This window comes from Oncorhynchus nerka, linkage group LG28, assembly GCF_034236695.1.
Source record: "Oncorhynchus nerka isolate Pitt River linkage group LG28, Oner_Uvic_2.0, whole genome shotgun sequence".
Classification (NCBI taxonomy): domain Eukaryota; kingdom Metazoa; phylum Chordata; class Actinopteri; order Salmoniformes; family Salmonidae; genus Oncorhynchus; species Oncorhynchus nerka.
This window is the reverse complement of record NC_088423.1, coordinates 29,522,021-29,531,617: the sequence shown is the minus strand read 5'-3', so window position 1 is coordinate 29,531,617 and position 9,597 is coordinate 29,522,021. Positions and strand designations below refer to the sequence as shown.

The window sequence follows — 9,597 nt, the reverse complement described above, 5'->3', positions numbered from 1 at the left end:
GAACAATACAATCATAGCAATTTCAAATGAACATCGAAATGAAAACCCTTATTTTAGCCTATTAGTATTCTACCATGTGTGTTTTCACTTTACCTATAGAGTTCAGTTTAAACATAATGCACTTCGAGTCTCTCAAATGTCTTCCATTTGTAGCTATTATCATCCGCCTTCAGCCGACATAAATAAATACCGAGTTCACGGATCCCGCCCTTAGGTTGAGCGTTGATATAAAAGTTTTATATTTGCATTTTTATAACTATAAACTTTTCAAAAGTCAAGTGTGTTTCACTGGTATCCCAGCGCTGATGCTGTGGTGAGTCTCTGGCCGTACAGGGCATAGGGGGAGTAGTATGGCCCGGTGGCTGCGGGGACAGGGACAGGGGCTCCGGTAGGCAGGGGACTCTTGGAGTACGGATGGTAACGGCTGCTTAGTCCCAACGCGTGATGCGGACTCCTCAGCGTCAGTGTCCCAGGGCTTCCAGGGCCTCCTGACTGTGGCATGTGCATGTGGCATGCCATCGCAGCAGCCGCAGCACTAGCTAACGATGAGGAATTAGGTAACCCGATATCAACTTCTCCGCCCCGGTGAAGGCTGTGTGCGTCCGCAGGTGGTTCAGCAGCTCCTCGGATGAGGAGAAACGCTTGTCGCAGGGTCCGTTCGCCGACACCCAGTTACAGACGTGAGGAAGGGGTCGTTGGGGAGCATGAAACCATAGGGGTACAAAGGATGTCCACTGAAAGATTGCGGAGAGGAGTGCATGCCGTGCAAAGGTGTGTCGGGTACATGGTGGTACCCAGATTTCATCGCGTTAGCGGCCGCGGCAGCTGCGTTGTCGTGGCACTGCTGAGAGGCACTGGCAGCGCCCGCTAAGTGGCTGGCACAATGGTAACTTAAGCAGTAAGGGTCTCTACACAGGCTGGCTGACATGATGGAGGGTGGAGAGGCCCCGGCCAGGGGGCTGGATCCGGCCTTACTGCAGCCCATGCTGGCCAGCTGTGCGTTAACCAGGCTCCCGCCGTGAGGGGAGGAAGTGTTGCGGATAACCAGCGTAGGCCCCTAAACTCCCGGGGTAGTGCATGCCAGCAGGCGGCAGGGGAAAAACTGTCTGACCCGGTTTGTAAGGAGAGACTGGGGCTACAAGTCCTGACCCGAGTCCAGAAGCAGATGAAACGGAGGTTAGAGAGGAGGATTCCGAAGACATGACTTTGGACCCAGGCGTTGTCTCCTGGTGCTGGTTCACCTCCACGTTAATTCCACCGCAACTCACGCTTATCCTGCTGTGGCTGTTAGTGGTTCCAGATCCGTCCGTTGTGCCATTTTTATTACAATCTGAATCTTTCTTGTCCTCCCTGTCTCCACACTTCCCCTCTGACGGCATGGGCGAGGCAGAAGTGCTAGAGTTGGGGCTGCCTGTCCGTGGCGTGAATGGCTGACAGGTGGCGCTCGGCACTCGGAAACCAGTCTTCTCTCCACTCGAGACGCCCGAGGACGAGTCCTTCTTATCTGACGGTTTGGAATAGGGTTTGAAGCTGGATTTGTCATCCACACCGATGTCACTCATTTTTAATGGACCGGATTTGGACTCCTTGTCACTAGATCCATTTGATGTTATAGAGGATAGCTTGGAGGAAGGAGGGGGGTCCGGTTTACCGATTTGAGAGCATGTCTGCGCCAGCAGTGCCAACGGACTCTTCTTAGCATCTAGCTGTAGAGAAAACAAAACCTATAATTTTACAAATAGAGTACTGAAAAAATACAAACAATAAACAATATAGGACTTTTGGTCGAAATGCAACCAGAAACGGAATGTCCGAGTCCTTATCCAAATAATTGTGCGCAGTGCGCAGCTTTTACTCGAGAATAGCCGAACTCTACGAGTAGATTTAAGATTCCCAGTTTCTAAATTCATAACAATTTCCCTTACCAATCATCTTTATAATAGAATAGCCCACATTTCCACTTCAATATAATAAGAGTTTTCATTTATGCTATTCCATGTCTTACATTCCGGGATAACCGTTTCTATGTGTAATGCTTACAAAACAAACATGAAACTTTGAAGCATTTATTCTACTAGTCTTTGAAATCTTACCTCAATAGGGCTAATCGGGGTAGATGGTAACGGTTGAAGATACTCTGGATGCAAAATGTGTCCTGATCGTGCCGTGAGCATTTTCAAAACCTTGATGGGGACTCGGTTAGCTTGCCGTAGATGGTCCGACGGGGGAACGGAGTGAAGAAAAGGCTTGTTGATGATATTCCGAGAGTCGATGCTCTCCCAGACTAGATGAATACGACTATTTCTCAGAGCAGATACCGAGGGCGATGTGATCATGTCCCAATTCTCACGAAATTAGTCGGTAATTCATTTATCAGATTCATCAAGAAAAGCAAATACAACCTCTTTCGAAAATCAAGAGATTGATATTGCGTGTAATAATCCGTATAATGAGAGGAAACGAAGAAGGTGCGGTTGGTAAGCAGGAAGAAGGTAGACGAGAGTGAGTGCGAGGTTATCGCGGATCCGTGGCTGCGTCTTTCACCATGGGCATAGCGCGTTCTGTGTCTCCTGACTTGACCGCGCTCTATACTCCCGAAGTACGAACTGGTAGAAATGTTCACTTCAAAAGCATCTGAATTAGTCCGAGATTAAAGCCTTTGCCGCCTTCCAATCAAATGGGACCCCGAGGTGATTGGAGGGTCAAGGGGATGTGACGTTGCCTCTTTGTAAGCGCCTCTATATTGACAGCTCGGGGGAGGAGATAGTGAGGAGAAATAGTTGGGTTGTTGTGTGCGCTCTCACGGACTCTCACCATCCTTGAGGCAGGGCCTGTTTTGTTTTTTCAATGTCTAAAAAAGTATATAGACCCAAGTCTGGAAATAGTAGTCTTTCTGGCATTTTCAAAACAGTGAACGTATTTGGCTGTAGAGGTAGGCGATGTGGTAATGGTTATTACTGGAAGGCATATAGGCTACATGATATTTAGGAAATGGGAAATGTATTAATGAAACTATAGCCTGCATTAAATAGCCTAATTATTAGTTTGTTCTCTAGACCCTAATGCACTAATAAGCAATGTATTCGGCACCTTTGAGCTATATTACCAAGATCTTTAATCAATAAATATAACCCTGTATTTTAGTTTACAGACATGTTCCTATATAAATTATATTCCACAACCAGAAGATCAACCACTTCAGCTTGAATTCCCCAATCAGACAAGCGTTGACAGGAACAGACCAATGCAGTGATGGAGGTATGTGAATGTCACATGTTTTCAGTATAATATACACCCCTTCTATTTCTATCTTCACGCCTCCGTCAACTGTCAATTCTGCTCCACCGCAATCAATCAGGTATTTGTCAGTGGCTGTCAATCCTGCCTTGATTTATGTCAGCTATTGTAGATGATTACATGCGAGCGTGGCTGCATGGGGAAAAGGACAAATGGAAAGACAGAGAGGCATCTGAGAAAAGAGACACTTCATTTGGACGAAATAAATCATCCTCGTGTTAAATTCAATTTGTATAAGCATCGACAATAGGTAGACAGCGACGCGCTAGACTATGCCACTTCTCCATAGCCTATAGTGTCCATGGGATTTAGGACGGTATTTGCAAATTAATAAGGATTTTGAGCAGAAAATTAAAGGACGAGGCTAAGCAGATTTTATAAGGACTTAACGCAGGCAAAGCGACCGGAGAACCCAATCTTTCGCAGATTCACTGGACTAAGTAAACTTTTCCCCTTCCTGTCAAATACTTCATACAAGGAAAGTGTCCCAAACGGCTTAAAAGATGCCATGAACTTTTAGTGCTCGGATGTTTGATAATTTGTCAGAAATAGTTCAATGTCTACTATTATATTTCAGTAATGTTCATGTTCCTGCCTAAGGACAATAATTGGTAGGCCATAATGGACTTCAATAAGTTTATATAAATGCAACTTTATGGCTAATATTAGCCTACATTTAAATTCATTTTAATATAATTTGCTTCATTGTTAAAATAAAGTAAAAGGCACATTTGTGCCCCATTCCTTCTGACGAGAAAGTGTTTTTAAATGTCACTCTAGTAGTGTTGCTTAGCAAGCTATATAGAATACTTAGAACAACAACATTTAGAACAACACAGTTAGTGTGGGGCAAAGTTCCCCATAGAAAAGTCACTCTGGACAGGTGCCAATCTTATCCAACACATGTTAACATGTAGCCTAAGTTTTACATTTACTGAGTCAAACATAATGGCCTGGGTTTTCAGCAATACAAACAACCACTTTCCCGCAGATGCAAACGTATCTCTGCACGTATCGTAAAAACCTGCCATTGCCTCTGGCACATGGTTATGTCCCCAATAAAATGACAAAGAAAAGGGAACAGAAAACTGGTCCAGACATTTCATATGTCAACTCGATTTTATTTAGGCCTACATACAATTAAAATGATTTATTTTATTTAAGAGGGAGAAAAGAGGGGTGACTGAAAAAGAAAAGGAAAGAGAAATTGTGTGTCAGAGTGCTGAGAAAAGAAGTTTAAAATACCTTGAACTCTTCACCGCTGAGATGGCTAATCAGTATTGAGGCTCGGGGGCAATCGGGTAGCTTTTCAATGCGGGGCCTCCTTTCATCTCAATCGGAATGGAGGCGCTCAATTAAAAGCCTATCAGTTTGTAAGTAAATCAACGCCTATCAAAGTTGTCACTTCAAACAAAACGATTATTATTGCAACCCGCCTCTACCATTAATCTCTCTCTGCGGTAATCCGCTTGACAGGTCATTGGAGAGCAAGAAAACCTGGAGTGGACGGTCACAGGGGGCAGAAAAACAGCTGGAAAAGTAAATACATTTATTTTAGGCCTTCAAAGAATTGAGGGACACTGGTTGACAGGGATAGGAAAACTATAGGATATAATATTTGACGTTATATGATAGCCTAATTGGACGTTTTTTGGGAAGCGAAAATACAAAATAGAACTAGTGTAAAATATGTACGCTACATAATTGATAGTTTAACAACATATTAGAATTATAGACAGAATATTACAATAATACATTTTTACTAAAGTGTCACTTTTGACATTGGCCTATAGGCCTATTCACACGAAGCTCAATTTATTGTAGCCTTTTCATATAGGCCTAATGGCTAGCATTATATGATAGCAGTTTTGTTATATAAACCATATCAATATCATATCAATGTTTTATATTTTGAGGCTTAGAATATAAAGGCTATATCTAAAATGAATTTACATTGTATCCCAATGTATTTTACATTTAATATGATGCATAGCCTACAATGGCATTATATTTGATTTGATTTATTCTTAACATTTTAGACCATAATATTTTACTGAGTGTAATTTGTGAATGCCTTCCTCATTACCCTATGTGCACAAAACTGTCATTAATTAACTGTAGCCTGACAAGTTAAACAATAAAAACATAAATCAATTCAATTACATTGTGACATTTATTTTGGTAGTAATAGACCTACAAAGTGGAAACTAAGTAAGCAAAAAAGTGTCTGACAAATATTATATTTTTTCATGACCCTGAAAGGCTGTGGACTTTAAAGGAAAACAAGAATGAGCAAACGGCCCCTTCTTTCTATTCCTCCAAATGTTGAGTCTGTCAGGTAAAACAGGGTGAGAAAGTTTCACAATATGCAAAGATATGTGATTGATAACAGCAGCCTAGCTGTTTTCTGCAAGGGCTGTCAGCCTGTGACACAATATGTGAGTTATTAGGGCAAAGAAGGGCAACCATAAATTCCCAGCGTCAGGCGAAACCCCTCTATTGTCCGTATGACGAATGAGCTTCTACACCAGACACCAAATACTCAGTATTACCCTTAAATGGGAACACATTTTTCGTGGCCACAATTCATGATATTTAAATAGAACGTTTTAAATGTCCCCATATATTTCATAACGGCGACATTTTTATGAATCACTCCCTAGATGTAAATATAATTATTTACAGCAGAACGGGAGTAGGCTAGCTTGGGCTGTGAGTTGGACTTTCAGCTTTGCACTATAGGAATAAAGCACTTGGGATATGCCTCTTTAGCAGAGGTGCGACAGCGAGGGCAACATAACAAATATGATATTAAATTTAGTTTAGAAATAGATTTAACATTTTATAGAGGGAGTCTTTGAATTATACAAGCCTCTAGGAATAACATAATTTAATACTTTAAACATGAAAAACGTTAAATACGTTTTCAATTATGCACACGCAGCGAGTGTATAGAAGGCTCTTTGCTTTTTTGGTGTCCATAATGATTTATACACTTTTCTGTAGTAGGCTAGTCAAGCATATCAGCTATCTCACCACCCATTATTTTATTCTTGCATCCAATGATTTTTGGGAATGAGTTGCCTATAGCCTACCATGGATACCTCCCAAAGCTATGTGTTTTATCATAGCTTCTTCGCAGTCAATGGAAATATAATAAATAAGGATCATCTTCCAGGAAAAAGCATGCACGGTGAAGAACAGACCTACACATTTTAATCGGAGGGAAAAGGTGAAAAAGAGCGCATAGAACCACGTTACCTGACATAAAAGGCTAACAACAACATGTTCCGAAGTGAAACGAAAGATCTGTGAAAACACTGAGCAAACGTAATCCTTTGTTAACTAATGTTGCAATGCACATATCGCTCCATACATTTATCAGTTACATTGTTACAATACGCTACAATGGGACATTGTAGGCTACAAATGTAGCGCGCGTGAGTTTTCCAGCAGTTGAGCCTCAAGAGCTCGAACTGGGGAGAGCAGATAGAGGATTTTCCGCGTCTGGGAGGTTCTAAAATGACGTCACTAACATACCCTCTGAACCACCAACATTGATAGCTCCATCGTCCACTCGATGGGTCCACCTGTGTAGGGGTTTTGTTATTACAAAATGCTATTACACCTCTTTATGAGTTCAAGTAGGTTAGGCCTATATAGAATCAATTTTGGCCTGCTTAAGTGCTCATACACTACATTTACAAAAATATTTTGACATCCCTTCAAATTAGTGGATTCGGCTATTTCAGCCACACTAGTTGGTGACGGGTATAAAATTGAGTACACCGCCATGCATTCTCCATAGACAAACATTGGCAGTAGAATGGCTTTAGTGAAGAGCTCAGTGACTTTCAACGTGGCACTTTCATAGGAGGCCACCTTTCCAAAAAGTCAGTTAATCGAATTTCTGCTAGGGCTGCCCTGGTCATCGGTAAGTGCTGTTATGTCTAGAAGCAACAACAGCTTAGCCGCGAAGTAGTAGGCCACACAAGATCACAGAACAGGACCGCTGAGTGCTGAAGCGCATAGCGCGTAAAAATCATCTGTCCTTGGTTGCAACACTCACTACCGAGTTCCAAACTGCTTCTGGAAGCAATGTCAGCACAATAACTGTTTGTCGGGAGCTTCATGAAATAGCCGCACACAAGCCTAAGATCACCATGCGCAATGCCAAGTGTCGGCTGGAGTGGTGTAAAACTCGCCGCCATTGCAGTCTGGAGCAGTTGAAACATGTTCTCTGGAGTGATGAATCACACTTCACCACCTGGCTGTCCGAAGGACGAGACTGCGTTTGGTGGATGCTAGGAGAATAGACTGCGTTTGGTGGATGCCAGGAGAACGTTACCTGCCCGAATGCATAGCGCCAACTGTAAAGTTTGGTGGAGGAGGAATAATGGTCTGGGGCTGTTTTTCATGGTTTGGGCTAGACCCCTTAGTTCCAGTGAAGGGAAATCTTAATGCTACAGCATACAATAGATTATTCTGTGCTTCCGACTTTGTGGCAACAGTTTGTGGAAGGCCCATTCCTGTTTCAGCATGACAATTTTTAATACATTTTGTACCTTTATTTACCTAGGCAAGTCAGTTAAGAACAAATTCTTATTTTCAATGACGGCCTAGGAGCAGTGGGTTAACTGCTTTGTTCAGGGGCAGAACAACAGATTTTTACCTTGTGAGCTTGGGGATTCGATCGGGCAACCTTTCGGTTACTGACCCAACGCTCTAACCACTAGGCTACCTACCGCCCACAATGCCCCCGTGCACAAAGCGAGGTCCATACAGAAATGGTTTGGCGAGATTGGTGTGGAAGAACTTGACTGGCCTGCACAGAGCCTTGACCTCAACCCCATCGAACGCCTTTGGGATGAATTAGAACGCTGACTGCGAGCCAGGCCTAATCGCCAAACACTAAGGAATTTAAAGCTCTAGTCATTTAGACAGGTTTCTTTTGTGTTATTGGGCACAGGGACTATGAGGGTCTGCTTTAAACATGTAGGTATTACAGACGGGGTCAGGGATAGGTTGAAAATATCAATGAAGACATTTGCCAGCTGGTCAGTGCATGCTCTCTGAGTATGGGTCCTGCACAGGAGGTTGGTGGCACCTCAATTGAGGAGAACGGGCTCGGAGCGGAATGAGTGGAATGGTAATCATGGCATTTGATGCCATTCCATTCGCTCCGTTCAAGCCATTATTATGAGCCGTTCTCCCTCAGCAGCCACCACTGGCATCCTGGTAATCTGTCTGGCCCTGCAGCCTTGTGAATGTTAACCTGTTTAAAGGTCTTACTCACATCGGCTATGGAGAGCATGATCAAAGCAATGACTCACTCCTGCAGGTTCATGCTCTACAACATCCATAGAGTACAACCCTACCTCACATGGGAAGCGTCACAAGTCCTATTCCAGGCACTGTCATCTCCCGTCTGGACTACTGCAACTCGCTGTTGGCCGCAGCTATCGCTCAGCCCAGTCCAAGCTCTTCTCTGTCCTGGCACCCCATTTGTGGAACCAGCTTCCCCCTGAAGTTAGGACCGCTAGTCCATGCATATCTTTCAAAAGCACCTGAAACCCTACCTCTTCAAAGAGTATTTTAAATAATCCCCCTCCTCACCTTGATTTCCTGAAACAAAACTTGCACTTGACCCCCCAGCCCCCCCCCACACCACAAACATGCTAACTGACTGATACTCCGCACTCTATAAAACACTTCATGAAAGCCCATGAGCTCATGTTGCACAACATTTCTATAGGCTATGCAATTGCGTGAGAACAGAGTGATGGCCTCTATTAAAAAGAGGAAGGTCCCATCAGCTTTCTATAGGCTAGGCCTACTATATTTATTTCTCAACTTTCCTAATATTAAGGACATTGCTTCTCTTTACAACAGGAGTATAGCCTACTTGACTGGAATGAAAATGTACCACCATGAACCACCTCCATTCGCTATTTAAGTGCATAGATGACATGTATTTTTTCCCGCTGTCCCTGTTTCGAGACAGGTGCATGATAATGGTCCATTCTAAATAAAATAAAAATCACACATATTATTTAGTATATGTAAAGAAAATATTAAATCAAGAATAGTGTTTTGGGTGACAATATTAGCCTATCACTTGTGAATGATATATTATCACTTGTGAATGATGCCCAGGCAAACAGTGCATGATTTTTTTGAGACCTTTTCAAATCATAGTCGCACACCTCATGTAGCCTAGCCCATACGCCTATATGTTTTGCTGTTTTCTATCACAACTAAAATGTCCACATAACTTCTTAAAGTGAAGCACATTAATCC

At 42.9% G+C, this 9,597-nt stretch overlaps 1 pseudogene; it reads right to left on the bottom strand.

Moving 5' to 3' along the window:
- Nucleotides 1-224: 224 nt before the first annotated feature.
- LOC135565557 (zinc finger protein 503-like) lies at nucleotides 225-2,593 on the bottom strand (annotated as a pseudogene).
- Between the last annotated feature and the right edge of the window lie 7,004 nt (nucleotides 2,594-9,597).